The 17,995-nt window shown below is 43.3% G+C and overlaps 1 protein-coding gene across 8 annotated transcripts in view; it reads right to left on the bottom strand.

Annotated features, from left to right (window-relative positions):
* The window catches only part of SMAD1 (SMAD family member 1), a 100,729-nt gene extending 85,182 nt beyond the window's left edge, over positions 1-15,547 (bottom strand). For 2 of the 8 annotated variants that reach the window (XM_067035607.1, XM_067035603.1), the window contains exons 1-2: positions 15,246-15,546; positions 14,035-14,202 (exon numbers count right to left, since the gene is read on the bottom strand). The gene's annotated coding sequence lies outside the window, so the exon portion shown is untranslated. Of the gene's footprint in view, positions 1-3,048; positions 3,146-14,034; positions 14,203-14,462; positions 15,176-15,245 lie in introns of those variants that run through there. The other 6 variants (XM_067035605.1, XM_067035608.1, XM_067035604.1 and 3 more) reach the window with 6 other exon arrangements.
* Between the last annotated feature and the right edge of the window lie 2,448 nt (positions 15,548-17,995).

Raw genomic sequence — 17,995 nt, 5'->3', positions numbered from 1 at the left:
AATTCTAAAGAAATGCCTGCTCAAGATTCAAATATTGCTGTGGAAAATCTATACGTGGATGACAGAGACTTAACTATAATGGTTTTATGATGTTATAAAAACTTAAAAACATATTTCGTCACATAAATCACTCTATCCTCCTCTGGAAATTCATTCTATTGGCAACCGTCTTTACAGAACGTCTGAAACATCCCAGCTTGAGGACTCCATAAACTCTCAGCCTCATCACCACCTACTTCAAAGGGAGAGAGGGCTGTCATGCAGGTGGCTCTATGGGAGACATCACACAAGAGTGTATCCATGGTCTCTGTCAGTTTCCAACACAGCTCAAGTATTCAGAGGGAATAAAAAATCATTCTCATGTCGTCATCATCACCACTATCACCAATACAGCCACAATGAAACACCAAACACTGTCCTGAGCACTTTATACCTATTCACTCTCTTTAATCCTTATGGGAATCCTATGATGTAGAGACTATTTTAGAGATGATGAAACCGAGGTGCAGAAAGGTTAAGGGCTTGCCAAGGCAACCCCTCTACCACCCTGCTTCTCCTAAATAACCTCTTCCTTTGTCTCATGCATAAAGCAGAGGGACTAACAAGCAAGGATGTGCTTATGGTTTCACTTTAATCCCCCCTGGTTCCTTCTCTCCCCAACTTATTTTTGTTTTCGTGTTGCTTTCCTTCTTGGCATCTTGCCACTTTCCTAGAACATGAAAAAACCAAGAGTTTTATCAGGGCAGTGATGACAAAATTAAATTCATTTTCATCTAAACAGCCTAGAATAGGGATAAGTAGTTATAAGCTATAACTGAACAAAGACAAGGAAATTGGCACCATTACCTCACACCAACAGCCCATGTATGTGTTCAACTCTTAATACTCTTTTCTTATGATGAGGCTGTGGAATATTAAAATTAAACTCCTTTTAAGAAATGCCATTTTCTTTACATTCCCACTGATTGTTCTTTTTTAAAAATCTAGTTTATTTTTACCAGTTACTGTGTAGCGGTTTTTTAAAAAAAAAGACGTATAGACTGTATTTTCTTATCCATTCCTAAAAGGGAGACACTTGTGCTGCCTCAAACTCCTCCTTTATAAATGATGCTGTAAGAAACAGCAGTTTAAAAAGTAAGATTTTAGTTGATAGTCTTTGTTAAGATTGGAAATTCTCCTTTTATTCTGGTTCTCTCGGAGATGGACTGATTGATTGCTTTACTGGATTTATTTTTTTAATGTTTTTTTTTTCCAGTTTTACTGATCGTTCTTAGTATCCTTTACTGAAAACATAAGCAAAACAGAACAAAAATTACCGGCTCACTTTTTTGTGTGTGAATTAATACTGTCCCGTTCAAGCAACTGTAGAGATGGAAAATAACTGAAGGACTCTTTCAAGTATCATGTTATTATAGGTAAAATATTAAAACATTCACTTTTAACGGCTCATACACAGCTGGCAGTCACAATCCTATCTACAGATAAGGGCAAAGAACAGTGCTCTTGACTCTAGAGGATCTGGGAGAGGGGCTAACACAGCAAACAGCATACGGGCGTGGCAGAAACAGCCATCTGTGACACTACCACTTCGGTACCCTATCTGCCTCCTAGTCCCCTTCCTTGTCCCCTATTCCAGGGTTTCTCAGCCTCAGCATTACAGGACATTTGGCAGCATCCTTGCTGGCAGAAACAGCCCTGCCTTCCCCCCAGCTGTGACACCCAAACATTCCTCCAGACTCCGCCAGATAACCTTTGCTAACACTCTTCTCTCCTTTTCTCTGTGTGCTCTTGGTGCCCCAGGTCACAACAGCTTTATTTATCAGCTCTACTTCTAGACTCTAGGACACAAGGAATTGCTGATTCCTTCAAGTAGGGAAAAGCAAAAGCTCTCAAACACACATGTCCTTTCTTTCTATCTCCTCTCAAATTAAAAAAGGGGGAGCAGAAGTTAACCCTCAGAACTACCTGGGTCGTCTGGAGCACCTAGAACAGCTATCACCCGGCACCAAGTGCTGCTGGGTATCAAAGACATAGTTCATATTCACAACAGACCTACAACATACCACAGGTCCTATTTCCCGACGTGTTTTTAAACACATCAAAATGGAAAAATTCACTCATCACTACTATGTGTCAAGCCGACAGTTCTCAATGCTGTTGTACATTAGACTCACCTGTGGTGCTTCTTTAAAAGCTCCCCAACCACAACCCTAGAATCAGACCACCCCCCCCCGCCCCCGGGGCAGGCCCTGGCATTTTTGCGGTGGTTGTCATTCACAGGATTCTGATGTGCAAAGTGAGAACCACTGTGCTAACGTGAAGATCGTAAAGATACTGTCCACATACCCTCAAGGAACTCAGTCTAAAGAATGAATAAGATAACCGTAATAAAAGCTATTAAAACAGAAGATACATTTGACAAGCAGGTTCGTATTTTTCCCCAAAGTTACAATCTCATTGCAAATCCTACATTTATGACCCCTTATCCCAACTTTATCAAGCTCTGTAAAGAGACACTATGAACAGAAGTATCCGTAGAGATGCTCAAAAACTTGCTGAAAGCATCCAATAAGCTGGAGGTGGGCATGGCACAGGAGCTCTACCAACTACATCAGATTTCTTTCCTAATCCCTTGATTCTGAAAGGCTATCCCAATTACTGAAGAAATACACTCAAAATAAGACGCTACAACATGAATAACGATGGCTTGTTATTTAGCTTTTCGTATAATCACAGTCTCCTCTTACCAGTAAGACTGCTTCTGAACAGCAAAAACTGACTTAGATGTTTCTTCTCCCTCCCTGAAACAGAGCCCAGCACTGCATGCATGAAACATTTGCTGAATTGATTAATACTGGCTCAACAAAAAGCAGAACTGCTCAGTGAGGATGCACCAATTTTAAAGGAGGCTTTCCTGGAATACAGATCAACATCTCAGCCTGCACAGTGTGACAAGACAGAACTCTTCAGTGTTTCCATGCAAATAAATGCTATAAATACAGCTTGGATGCCAATCATTTCAAGGATAGTCAAATTAATTTTGCTCACAGTTTAACAGAAGGCCATTTGAAACCAATCAAACGTTCCCTCGTTCTCTCGAGCTTGAACAAACTGAATAGAAGTCCTGAGCACACAAACACGAACACTGGGAAAATAAAGAGGTTGTTATTAATTATGCAGACTGCAAAGCCAGCAACGGACACAAAGCAAAACAGGAAGCCATAACAGATGGGATGGCAAGCTATGTACAGGCAGCTGTGCTGAGCTGTCACAGGCCTAAAGGTGTAATTCCTAAAGCAACACTCACTGTAGCATTACCACTCCCTTTCACACAAAGCTACCCATAAAATTAAAGACCCATTTTGATAAAATTAAGACTCGTGTTGCTGGCATTCATCCTCCCTCCCCAACTTTGCTTAAAGAGTTTGAAGGACGGCTCTGACCAATGCACACCAGTTCCGGCCCCCTACTCCCAGGTACCATCCTCTGAAAGGACTTAAGAAAGAAGACGCGGGGGTAACTGGCCTGTGGCTGAAATTGGTGGTAAGCCTGTGGGTGAAATTCAAAAGCCTTTTTTCCCCTCAACTCTGAAATATTTGCAGATCACTTAAGAGAGAGGAGATGGTGGGTCAGAAGATGCTGATGACTCCTCTTCTGTTGAGTGGCCAGGTAAAATATCAAGGCCGAGTTAAGACTGAGTGTACTTCAGTTAGGTAAGGACCCTACCAATAACCACCTTACGGGCAGCACATGAGAAGCCATTCTTAACGCCCTCGACCTTAACTATTACCCTTAAGAGACAATCTGGGAAATCAAATGCTAATGGCCTAACTTTAAATTTTCTTCACTTTATAAGAGATTTTACTATGTGGGAGAACTTCTTATTTCAATACCATATGAACCAGTCTAGCTCAATAAGCCAAACCATGTTCTAAGACCATCACTGTTTCTCATATGAATAAGAAAATGCCACTACAAATCAAATCTAACACTGCAACTCAGGTGGGAGAGAAAGAGGCCCATTTCGATGTGCTCTATGGAGCACTGGTATCCTTAAGGTTCACTGACCACGGCAGCTAGGAGAACCTGCATAAACTGAGAGGCCCTAAAGTGCTGGGAACACCTCACATTCCACTGAGGAGACTCCTAGCCCAATGTCATGCGGGTAGTGGGGCCACATAAAGGAAATGGGATGGAGATGGCCTGTCTCTTATAACTCCAGCTTACATTCATTGTGTACCTTCTTGTGACCCCAGCTTCTCTTAAGAGGCAGGGAAATTTTGGCTTCCTTTCCTTCAGTGAGAAAAGCCCGGTTTCCCCAGACTGATCCTTCCTGGTCCACAAAGCATGATACAATAAAGTAAAAGAGAAGACATCGTCCCCATTCCAGTGAAGAGTCTCATCCAGGACAGGGCAGAACAGTTCATGTCTAACAGTAGTTTGCATTTCATTCGTTTGTGAATTGTTCCTGTCCTTTACCAATTCTTTTTAGGAGCCCAGAATTTCATTTATTTTTTTAAAAATTGAAGCATACTTGATTTACATTTCAGGTGTATGTATACACACACATACATATTCTTTTTCAGATTCTTTTCTATTATAGGTTATTCCAAGATATTAAGTACAGTTCCCTGTGCCATACAGTAGATCCTTGTAGTTTATCTATTTTACATAGAGTAGTATCTGTTAATCCCAAATTCCTCCCCCGCTTTCCCCCTTGGTGACCATAAATTTGTTTTCTACATCTGTGAGTCTTTTGTAAATAAGTTCATTGTATCATGTTTTTAGATTCCACATATAAGTGATATCATAGGATACTTGTCTTTGTCGGCCTGACTTCACCTAGTATGATACTCTCCAGGTCCATGTACCAATTTTTCTGTAGGGGTGGAATTTCCTATTGATTTAAAAAGTTTTTTACAAGAAGAGTAAATTGCTGCAAATTTGAAAGGTTGTATTTTTGTGTGTGGTCATTCAAGAGTGTGTGTTTGGTCACATAAATGTTGTCAAATATATAAATTCTTCCTTTATGGTTTCTGCCTTCAGAGCCATGTTTAAAAGAGCTCTACAGGGACTTCCCTGGTGGTCCAGTGGTTAAGACTCCACACTCCCAACGGAGGGGGCACGGCTCGATCCCTGGTCAGGGAACTAAGATCTTGCATGCCACACAGCGTGGCCAAAAACAAAAACAAAAACTAAAGAGGCTCTACAGGCAGCTATTAGTACCACCCCTGCCCCCGTACCCCATCTCTTGAAAATGACAATTCACTGAATCAATGACAATCGAGAATCCATCTCCCCCTTTCCTTCTGACACTATGACAAGAATCCACACCAGGGGCTTCCCTGGTGGTGCAGTGGTTGAGAGTCCGCCTGCCGATGCAGGGGACGCGGGTTCGTGCCCTGGTCTGGGAGGATCCCACGTGCCGCGGAGCGGCTGGGCCCGTGAGCCATGGCCGCTGGGCCTGCGCGTCCGGAGCCTGCGCTCCGCAATGGGAGAGGCCACAACAGTGAGAGGCCCCCGTACCACAAAAAAAAAAAAAAAAAAAAAAAGAATCCACACCAGAATCTTTCTTCACTGAGTGTGTATTCTCTGATGAAAAAAAAAATTTTTTTAACACTAATAAATAGTATAAGAAAAATCCATAGATAAAGTCACAATACTTACTTTTAAAAGCTCTGGGAAACTTTAAAAGCTTTTTAAAATCATTAAAGGGCATTCTTCTCTCAGTTCAATTACTATACTTTTCTTAAAAACCTTTAGCTGGCATTGTCAGGGAAACGCTCCATCTACAAATTCCCAAACTTGATATTCCACAATTTCATTATTGGGATTCCCACTGCTTAACCCTTCTCAGTTCATTTAATCCATTAGACTCCTTATAACTTGTAACCCCTTATCTACATTGGATTCGATATTGCTCTCATTAACATTCTAGACTCTACAATCACATTGACTCTCTTACAAATATTAAATAGCTAACATTTTCCAAATGCTTATTATGTGCCAGGTCCTAGGCTAAGTCCTTTATGTATTCTGTACTCCATGACTGCAAGATGTACCCTCTCCTAACCAGGAAATTTACAGTCAGTGGTATGTTGTGCCTAAATGATGGTTTTTTCCTCAGTAGTATGTGAAATAACATCTTACAATTAACAGCATCTTACATGAAATACGGAAGGATAACTCACCTCCTCTTTCTATCAATCCTGAGGCTGATACTATTATCTCTATTTTTCAGATGAGGAAAGTGAGGTTCAAAAGTTAATGGTCACAACATTGTAAATCAACTATACTTCAATTTTTAAAAAATTAGAAAAAAAAAAAAAGTTAATGGCAGCTTTCCCAAAGTTATAAAAAAGCAAGTCAGTGCTGGGGGCTGGGACTTAAACCCAGGCAACCTGACTCTAGAACCTCATTTCTTAGTCTATTTTCTATCCCTCAGCCAGAATCATCTCTGCCAACATTTCTCTCCAATCTTACTTTCAGGCCACCAAGTTACACTAAAAAGCAATTACTAGTCTACTCTACAGCCACATCAAACCTCACCCCAGGCTTCCTCCGAATGTTCAGCCTCTGAATTCACCATAGATTTCCTGGCACATCACCTACAATGGTTCTTCCAAAACTTCTCCATTATTCTTAAACTTCCAGTATCATTTTCTGATTCTCCCGTCTCACCATCCCAATGAAGGGACTGACTTGCCTCCGACACTACTGGGAAAACCAGTGCAAGCTGACATGAGCTCTGTGCCATCTGCTTTCCTCTCCGGGACCCCATCTTGCTTCCTTCTCAGACAATCTCCCTCCTTACCATGACTAATGTTTTGTCACCTGCCTTCCAGATCACTAACTCCATCATCTCTGATTGCTTTCTGTCCATTAACTTCTTTCCCTCAACCTTCAAATAAGAAGTCGTCTCATCAATTTTGAAATATAAGTCACTCGAGGACATAGAAGACTCTGTTTCTCATTTCTTAATATACTCAGTCTCTTCATCTCAGCTGCATTCACTTGATTACCCTGACCTTCTCTCCTTCAACCTGAACCATACAACATGTCCCCCTTTGAACCTTCTTCTGGAATCTCTCTTCCCTTGGCTTCCTGGTTTAACTTCTCCTCTGACCCCACACCTTTCTTCCAGTTCCTTCTTTTATCTACTTCAAACACGCCTCTCCTTTCTACCACTTCCTAATTGTGGGCATCAATGGAAGATTCAACCCACCAGCTCTCTGTTGCTCTGTTCATGATCCTCTCCAAATACCCATCCATTCCCGGACGTTCCACCATCATTCCCAACAGATCACTACTTGGCATCTCCGTAAAGCTCCAAGCCCTCCCCTAGGCTTTAGCTTAGTTATGGATCTCCAACTTATCAATCTCCTGGCATATGGACTCTACCCTCTCCAACCCAAACTGCAAGTTCAAACACTTTCTGTGGCTTCCCAGTGCTTCCTTATTCTGGCACGCTGAGGTCCTCAAACCCTCCTCAACTTAACCTTTCCAAACACCTCTCCCAGCTCACCATACAGGACCCCATCAGGAATACCCTCTGTGGTCAGTCAGAGCTGCAGGCTGGCCGCCAGATCTGTGCTGTCCCATGTGATAGCTCATTGTTAAACAGGTGGCTATTTAAACATAAATTAATGAAAATTTAAAATGCACTCCTCAGTTGCACTAGGCACATTTTATATGCACAACAGCCGCTAGTGGCTATAGTGCTGGACAGCACAGATACAGCACATTTCCATCACTGCAGGAAGTTCTATCGGATGGCGCTGCTCCTAACGCTCCTGGTTCCCTTGAGTCTTCCACGCCACTACTCTGCCCACATGTCTCTTCCTTCTCCCTGTGCAAACCCACACGTCCTTGCACATCACAGTGGGCCTCATGTGAACTGTCTGTACAACCTACCCCTATATTACCCTGCAACAACTCTTGTGATGTTGCATTTAATTTTTCATTTTTGTGGGTCTCCTCACTAATTACTGAGCCACTCTGAACTAACAGATTCACTAAGCGAAGCATATGCTCATTACCACACTGCATCAAAATTATCAAATAAGGAGATATTTAATACCCCTCTCCTCCATTAAAGACATGTTTTCCTTCAATCTAAACAAAAGATCTTGCATTTAGCTAACTAAATAATGACTTAATTTAATGCCTAATTATAATACTTGAAAGATAATTAGTTCCCTTTTCTTCTTGTGGTATTCGAAACTGAAAGAAAAAAAACTATAAAGGTCTGAAATACTTCCACTTTGCATAAGCACACCACAAAGAAACCACAAAAGATAGACGCGGAGAGGAAAATGAATGAATAGTTTGAGTAACTATACCCTAACTATCTGGAATTGTAGGAAAAAATATAGTACAGCTGCCCTAAAATTAAGGGGAAACTACAAACAAAGTATTAAAAAATTACACGTATAAATATATTTTTGAATCAAAAGTAGACCCCTCTATCCTCCTTTTCGCAAACATGACATAGTGAACAATTTATTTTCATCGTGAGCTCAAAAGCATATAGATGCATAAGTAACTGCTGTGTATGTTGTATGTGTTCCTTGAAATCCAGGCATGTTTGTCTCAAGGAAATTAGTTAAGAAATCAATCCACCAACCACAGACCTGGGTTCTATATAAGGCTCCTATGTGAATACTAGGAACCAAGCAGAGAGATTTGGGAGAATTGCCAGGTATGGATTCCCTCAAACCTTAGAAAGTTTAATGCTTTATCTTCAAGAGGGAATGTTCTCTGAAGTTCTGATTTTAGCTAATTTAAAAAAATCACAGGGCTTCCCTGGTGGCGCAGTGGTTAAGAATCCGCCTGCCAATGCAGGGGACACGGGTTTGAGCCCTCATCCGGGAAGATCCCACATGCCGCGGAGCAACTAAGCCCATGCGCCACAACTACTGAGTCTGCATGCCACAGCTACTGAAGCCCGCGTGCCTAGAGCCCGTGCTCCACCAACAAGAGAAGCCACTGCAACGAAGAGGAGCCCCCGCTCATCACAGCTACAGAAAGCCCGCGCGCAGCAACAAAGACCCAACGCAGCCAAAAATAAAGTAATAAATTAATTTTTTAAAAATCACAAAGATGTTAGATTAAACTGCTCAAATACTGCAATTCCCAGTATCAGCCTAAAAACCCGATGCAGTCATTGAAGTTGAACTGTTTTTGAAAGATTGGCTTTTCCCATCTGAAAGACAGCTTTCCTCCTTATGCACATGAATGTTCTACGGGGCTGCTCATTTCTGCAAGTCAGCCAGCAATAGCTGTAAATGTTACTTTTTTGCCTAGGACTAGTACTACATCTCTAAAACTGACATTATTTTAATAACGAACACCACAGTGAAGATTCTGACTTAGATTTTAAGCAAGCACATTCATGCAACTTAGCTTTTTTTTTTTTTTTAAAGGCAGTAACTCCAGAAGTATTAAAAATACTTCAGGTATTTTTGCAGCAAATCAGATGACAGGTCACCAGATTAGCCTAAATAGTTGCAATATGACCGTAATAGCAGAAAAGGGGGATAAAGAGTCAAGAGATTTCAATTCGAGGCAAAATGCAGATGCCTCTGTTTGTTACCAAAGCACTTCCTGCTAATCTTGGTACCAAAAATTAAGACCAGAGCCTCCAGGCTGGTGAACACATCAAGGTGCTATGCGGGTACGGCGCCTGGAGGGGGCATGGAGCTCACGGCGCCCTTCCCCCACACCTTGCCCCGTGCATCTCTTCCATCTGGCCGTTCCTGAGTTGTATCCTTTCATAATAAACCGGGAATAGTAAGTTTTTAAAAAAGAAAAGAAAAACCACATACAGAAGTACAATTACACAGAACACTTCATCAGCCTCAATGTCACTTTATAACTTTATATTTCATTTCTAAATTTTTATATTTAAATTATTCCTTTTCTCCTTAGAACTCTCCAATTCTCTCCCTAGTACCTTCTAACTCCTTCCCTAAATACCCCAATCTCTGACTTTTGGTGAGGAATATGATTTGTTTTTGAGAGCCAAAACAGGAGATTTGTACAGCAGACTTGCCTGATTTAATTTGAACTTCGCAGAATCTCGGATCTACCATTTTCTAGTAAGGTCCCATTGACTAAATCAGGCATAAGGCGTTTCTTTTCCATCTCTAAAATTTTTTTTAAAAAATCAATTTTAATCTGTAAAAAACATCTCTCTGAGGTTGTCAGACTTGATTCATACTCAGCTCAAACAATGTTGGGTACAAAAAGTTAATATCTTGCCAAAAAATTCTTCTTTCCTCCCCTCCCCAACTAACACTGGATATGCTCAGACCAAAGGCCCAGGAGCACAGCGAGTGAGGAAGGAAAAAGCAAACAAATGGGAACTTGACAATGACAGTGATCCAGGTGCAGGCTCTCCCTCCTCCAATCACTGGATGGGTGACTTCAGGCAAGGCCACTATCTTCCCTGGGCCTCGGATTGCTCAAATTGATAGGAACATCAAAGTAGCTTTTAACACTCAGTATCTCTATTCTTTGTAAAGGAAATTACAAATCAGTGTTTATGAACGCACTTGGCAAGGCAGTCCCATGGACGTCCTTCAGCTGAAATTTGGGTACTTCTGTGCACACACAAGCTTAGCAGGACATACAAGCATTTCTGGATTAGAGGATGGGAGCATGATAGGGGGTCCACCAGGGTTTCATCAAATTCTTAAATAGCCCTGACCAAAAAAAATAAAAATAAAAATGACTGAACTGTAAGACTATACAAAAATAGACATAAATGTAAAAAAAGAAAAAAAAATTCCAAGGAATTTGCAATGAACTATTTGCATCTCAAGGTGCAGTGTTTACCAGCTAAAGAAGACTAATTTTAATGAGATAAACTGTAAACTGAACTACTACAACTATCTTTTTTAGTACCATCAGCTTGTGATTATACAAGAAAAAAGCAAGGGGAGAGTGACAGGAATTATCCAGAAAAGCAGAGATAAAACCAATTTGGCTTTGAAATGCATTACTTTCATGTCAGATTTAGTCTTCCAATTATGTTCTGCTTAGAGAGGTGTTAACATTATGTTTCCTTTCTTAAGCACTTAGAGGAAGACAACAGAAGATGGCCCAGAAAAGCACAATAGAAGGCAAAGTTGTCTAAAAGACTAAAAAATAAAAGTAAAGTCATGTCTATACCAGAATAATAAAGCCCAGCAGAACAATGATTATTCAGGTATTCTAGATAGATATATATATTTAAAAGTGAGGGGGCTTCCCTGGTGGTGCAGTGGTTAAGAATCCACCTGCCAATGCAGGGAACATGGGTTCGAGACCAGGTCTGGGAAGATCCCACATGCCGCAGAGCAACTAAGCCCCTGCACCACAACTACTGAGCCTGAGCTCTAGAGCCCATGAGCCACAACTACCGAGCCCACGCACCGTGACTACTGAAGCCCATACGCTTAGAGCCCGTGCTCTGCAACAAGAGAAGCGACGCGATGAGAAGCCTGCGCACCGCGATGAAGAGTAGCCCCTGCTCGGCACAACTAGAAAAAGCCCGTGTGCAGCAACAAAGACCCAACACAGCCAAAAATTAATTAATTTTTTAGAAAAGTGAGGCTCTGGAGTGAGCTTGCCTTGTTCACTTCATGGCTAAGAATATAATCACTAGTTATGTAGCCTGAGGCAAGACAATGAATCACTCAGAACTCAGTTTCCTTACCTGTAAAACGTGACAACAACAGTACTTAGGGAAGTTTCGATGCTTAAATGAGATATGAGTATTTCAGACAAGGACACAGTAAAAACTCAGAAAAAAAATCAGCTACAATTATTTCTCCTACCCAAAGCTCTAAATCAAATTAGAAGCCATGACACCAAAGATAAATATGATTGACAGAAAAGTCAACCTCATTTTATGTAGCAGCTTCAACTGTCACTTCCAAACTCTTTTATTTTAACAAGAGCAACTAGGAAGTAGCAAAATTAACTGACATTTCTTTCTCCCTTCCACCTCACAAACTCATCCACAGAGGTAACAAGTAGAAAAGCAGCTGAAAGGTGAGTAGAAAATGAGGATGAGGAGAGGAGAAAGGTCTAGAGCAGCACTGTCCAACAGAACCTTCTGTGATGATGGGAATGTTCTATGTATACATTCTCCACACTAGCTACTGAGCACGTGAACTGTGGCTAGTGCTACTGAGATGAATTTTTATTTTAATTTTAATTAATTTCAACTTAAATACCCACACATGGTTATGGCTACCTAATTGGACAGCACAGCACTAGATGACCCATAAATTGAATAAGGATTGCCAGAAATTTAAGCAAAAAATAAGAATCTTCTTTTCCTGAATTGTTTATATGTTCAATTCAAATATCTGTTTCCAGTGGAGACCTCGTAAATATGATTAAAGAAATAACGTATCAGCGTTTGCATCAATACAGTGCAACTCAGTGTTAATAAAAGGATCAGAGATGTGAAATATGTGGTCCTCTGATATTTTACAAGGTCCCTAAGGCCAAGTTAAATTCAAGCTCACATAAAGCATGATTCAGTGCATGGATCAGTGCTGCAAAGGTCCTTATCGGCACCCTCAAAGCATCTGTTTCTCCACTACCAAATGGAAAGCTACTTAGACAATGCAGACTGAACATCCCTTAATCTAGCTTCAATTTTTTCAGAAATTCAGAGTTCTGTAAGCCTTTCCCCTTTTCAGAAACATTAGCGTTCCTTGCCAGTTTGGCCTTTCCACTATAAACAAAATCCATGTACCACCCATATCTGAAGGATAACGCCAGACTCCTGCTTAGCTGCCCCTGTAATATGGTTTAATTATGATGACTGAACTAATAGGCTGACATCATAGACTTTTACAGGCTGACCCCATGTCATCCTGATGTATCATTTTGCACCAGTTCAGTGCTGTAAATCAATTTAAGATCTCAAGCAGGTTGAAAAGGCTGGTAATGATGCTTTCTCTGCCGTCTCTGGAGACTCCACATTATACACAACTTACATTATTTATAAAGCCGCAATGATGCTTCCATTAGCCTGTAAGACTACACAAATGAGATCTTTTATACACACACAACTTGGCCTTGATTATGTAGGCGACTGCAGCTTAAATATACTCATCTAATTACACCCAAGTTTATTCTTTTTCCACTCTAACCAAGTTACTACACCCAGAATTACTAGAAATCAAAATTACAAACTGCAATTTAGTTTCCAACTAATAAATGTATTTGGAAAAATGAGACTTACTTCCTCTTAGTGCTTTAATGAACTTAGTAGAAAAAAAAATTAAATTCCAAGAGGTGTAAGAAGTTAATATTTTAAATTGCCTAAAAACTGTCATTTCTCTAAAATGCAAAGATCATCAGCTCTTCAAGGGTATAAAACCAAAGGATACTGCAAAAAGGAAAAATGTATTTGGTTACATACCTATGCTTGGAGGGGTCAAAACTAAAGCAAGGACAAATCCCTACCCTCAGAAGAAACCTGATCCTGCCTGGATCCTCCAGAGGCTCAGACATCGCCAACCTCTAGAAAATCATCTCCCACGACCCTGGTTACAGTTTCCTAAGAACTGCAATATTACACAAATGTACACCACCTGCACAGAAATATCAAATAACTGCAAATGGGAAAGAGGGAGAGAGAGAAGAGGACAAACATTTAAATCAGTTACAGCATATTTAGGCCTGGCACCTCCATCAGAATTAACACTGATGCAAAATATTTATACTAATTGAAAATCCTGGGGCAGTGCACATTGATTCTGCCCCGATTCTTTTTAAATCGTGGTTCCAATACAGCTCAGCTACCTCCAATAAAGCGTCAAGTGGTAATGAGAAACAGGATGAAAAATCAACATGGGCAGAGAACAGTTTTCTCATTGTGCTACTGAATGCAGGCATGTTATCCACGACAGGTAACGCAAGCGAGAAACGTTCTGAAATAAAGGCATTTTGCGATTGAGCTGCTTGCTAGGAGTTTCAGTAGGAGAAGCACATACAGAGATCAGGCAACTTCTGTATCATTCCACCTACTCTGAAATTTCAGCTACAACGGCTAGAGAACCTCAGGGAAAAGAAAGAGGCCGGCTGTCACAGCACTCACGACAACGATGTTTTCTCGGGAGAGGGTTCGGAGACGCGCCTCGATTTTCAGAAGGGAAGCGCCCGGCTGGGGATCTTGCAAGTGCACTGAAACATCGTCTGCGCCGCAAAATAAACAAAAGCCGCAGCTACGGTAGTTGTAAGATCCGGCAGGCATTTGTTCCCCCTCCCTTCCCAAAGTACATCAGTGAAACGCTCTCCCTGGAAGCCTTCATATATATTAAGCAACTAGAAAAACAAGCCCACGTCTGTCTCTCTCACACCCACCCACCCCCCACCTTCCTGCAGAAACAACCCCGAGAAACACTAACAAAGACCGAGAGCAGAGTAAATGAGCAGTTGCTGCACAGCGAACTCACAAATACACATGCAGTGAGGCAATCGAATCCGGGAAAGGGAAAGGAATGAGACGACACTCGGAGACTCCCGGGGGTGTAGGCGGAAGAGAGAAAAAATAAATAAATAAATAACGCGCGCCGCCGCCGCCAAACCTTTGAATAAATGAGAGGGAATTTCACTGCGAACTTTCCTTGACCTCGACCCCCAAGACGCTGGTGGGGGGCACAGGAAGGAGCCCGCCCCGAACGCAGAGGGACCCCGGGCACCGGGTGTCCCCCTTACAACAGCCCCGCTCAGCGGAGGGGGCAGCGCCGGCGGCCGCCCTCCGACTCCCGCAGGGGTCGCCCGGGCCGGCGCGGGACACAATGGGCCCGCGGGCCGCGCCGACGGCCCAGGCTCGGCTGCAGGAAGGGAAAGGGAAGCGGGCGGCGGGCGGAGGAGGAGGGTGGCGGCGGAGGGCCAGCCGCGGGCAGGGCCGGGGACCGACCAACGCGGCTTCCCCACCGCAGACCCAACAAAGACGCGGGGGGCACACGGGCCCGAGCCTTGCCCGGCTGGCCAGGCGCGAGGAGAGGAGGAGGTGGCAGGCTTGCTCCTCCGAGCGGCCGGGAGGCGCCATCATGGGGGGGGAATCCCCGGTCCGCCCCACGCGGGGAAGAGCCCCTTCCCCGCCGCAGACCGCGCCGCCGGCCCCGCGCGCGGTCGTGGCGGCAGCGGCCACGGCGCTGGGAAGCCCGGGGCGCCGAGGGGAGGGCGGGGACGCGACGGAGAGGAAAGTTGGGTTCGGGTCTGTTTCGTTTTACCGGGTTGGCTGCGCGCCTGTCCACGAGGGCGCACGAGTTGGCCGGGCGAGCGGGGTCCCCCGCGACCCCGGTCCGGCCGGCCGGGAGCTGCGCTCGCAGGGTCCCTCCCCACGCCTCGGCCCGGGCTCAGCGGCTCGGCCTCTCCTTCCTCCGCCCGCCCGCCCGCTCGCTCGCACACTCGCTCGCTCGCTCCCGGAGCCTGGATTGATCTGGTCGCGCTGGCGTCAGGGAGTCGGAGCCGCCCAGCCTCCACTCCTCAGCTGCCAATACCCGGCGCACTCGCCCGCCCGCCTGCTCTTTAGCTCGCTCACACGCGCACTTGCGCGCGCCGCCGCTCTCGCCGTGGCTGCGCGACCAGGGATCCTCTCCAAATTCCCGGCCCCGCTGGAGCGAGCGAGGGGCCCGCGCCGCCTCCCGCGCCTCCAGCCCCACGCCCCGCTGGTTCCAAGGAGAAAACACCACAGCCCCTGCCTCCTTTAGTCCCGGGGGAGCGGTCTCGGTACCTTACCTGCGGGTGAAGTTCCGCGTTCAATGTTTATTTTTTTGAAATGTTCCTTGAACATGTCCACCGGGCCCACCCAACCGCTTTATAAACGTGGAGTGCGTTTTGACAATTACCTTTCGAGCCTCGCCTTTTTATGTCTAGTTTCATTGCCCCTTGCTTACTACTCAACGATTTGCAAGCCCCAGAAGTTGCACGTACCCCACAATGGATAACCTAGTAACTATTGCATGTGCTTGTAACAAACCCTGAATCAACACGTGTGTTTTATACCAATTCGGGATCTAATGATTCCAGTTGGTTACCTCGCTGCTCCAAATAATGACAGATGCCACAGTAGAACTTCAAATTTTTTTGATCCAGTTTCTACCATCTTTTAGATGACACCAACTTCCCAAAATAAAAACGAACTAGCTCCCAGATACGTGATCTGTGTAGACATTGAAAATATTTTTTTATAAGATTTCATTTTTCTCTTTTGACCAGCTCTCTGGAAGCTGGCATGAAATCTTGGATAATTACCATAATGTTGAGTTATGTTTAGAGGCGAATAATTATTCTGAGGAATAAATTTCACATGTACCAAAAGAACCATTACCAGCAATATTTTTTTTTAAATCCAATTAATGGCACTTTCCAATTGTTCATTTACTTTTACACGTGCACATTCCATTTAAAATTCTTATTTAGGGCTTCCCTGGTGGCGCAGTGGTTGAGAATCCGCCTGCCGATGCAGGGGACGCGGGTTCGTGCCCCGGTCCGGGAGGATCCCACATGCCGCGGAGCGGCTGGGCCCGTGAGCCATGGCCGCTGAGCCTGCGCGTCCGGAGCCTGTGCTCCGCAACGGGAGAGGCCACAACAGTGAGAGGCCCGCGTATCACACACACAAAAAAATAAATAAATAAATAAATAAATAAAATAAAATTCTTATTTATTAACTATTTTTAAATTTCTGCATTCCATGTTTAATTATTTTAAGGAAATGCAACAAGTCCCCCCAAACACATAAAATACTGTTTATATATAGGTCAGAATATTTCTGCTAATTTCTTCATTAAACGATTTGAGCACTTACAGGTCAATTCTTGGGCCTCATCTTATTTTCCCAAAAAATCAACTTCTGATATAGTTATTCTCTACTCCTCAAAACAGCAGTTGGAGTGAGTCTCCTTACACGCCACTCCCATCAGATCTCTTCTCTGCTCAAACCCTCCTTTGATAAATAGAATGTGCTATATCCATACAATGGAACATTATTCAGTCATAAAAAGGAATGAAGTACTGACACATGCTACATGGATGAAACTTGAAAACACTATGCTAAGTGAAAGAAGCCAGACACCAAAGACCACAAGTTGTAAACTTCCATTTATACAAAATATCCAGAATAGGCAAACCTATAGAGACAGAAAGGAGAATGGTGGTTGCCTTTGTTTGGGGGAATTGGAAAGGCTGGGGGTGGGGGGTGGTGATAGCTAAAGGTTATGGGGTTTCTTTTGGGGGTGACAAAAATGTTCTAAAATTCGTTGGTGGTGATGGTTGCCCAACTCTGTGGATATACTAAAACCCACCGAATTGTACACTTTGTGGGCAAATTGTATGACATGTGAATTTCATTTCAATAAAGCAGTTTTTAAAAAAAAAGACATGACAACTAATCCTTGTTTGGATTCTGGATTGGGGGAAAAGCTATAAAAAGACGTAGAACTGTTCATTTTTTTAAATCTATAGACGACCTTTCCCAGTGCAGCCTAGTAGCCCCAAATGATAATTACTACACATGCTGTGAAATTTGATTTTACCACTCACGCCAGTTATTTCTTTCAATGGTAATAGAAAATTGGACTGTTTTCAAAAGGACATTATTGGGACAGTTGTGAAAACTTGAATGTGGGTTGCATACTAATATCATTGTATCCAAAAAAATCCTCCCTTGGTTCTCCATTTCACTCAAAATAGAAGTTCTCACGACGTGTACAAGACCCTACATGAGCTTTCCTTCCCGTCTTTCTTTCCCACTCTGACCTGGTCTACTTTCTCCCTTGCTCTTTCCTCAAGTCTCTGTGGCCTCCTCCCAAGTCCTGGGACCACTGGGGCACACTCCCACCTCAGGACCTGTGCAGTTTCCTCCCTGGAAAGCCCTTTGCGCAGATGCCCTCATGGGCCTCTCCCTCACCTCCCTCGGGTCTTCACTCAAACATTCCTTGCTCAACGAGGCCCACCCTGGCCATTCTATCTAAAATCTCAC

Source organism: Kogia breviceps, chromosome 6, assembly GCF_026419965.1.
Source record: "Kogia breviceps isolate mKogBre1 chromosome 6, mKogBre1 haplotype 1, whole genome shotgun sequence".
In the NCBI taxonomy this organism is placed as follows: domain Eukaryota; kingdom Metazoa; phylum Chordata; class Mammalia; order Artiodactyla; family Physeteridae; genus Kogia; species Kogia breviceps.
Note: the sequence above shows the minus strand (reverse complement) of the source record. Positions and strands in the feature narration are given on the sequence as shown.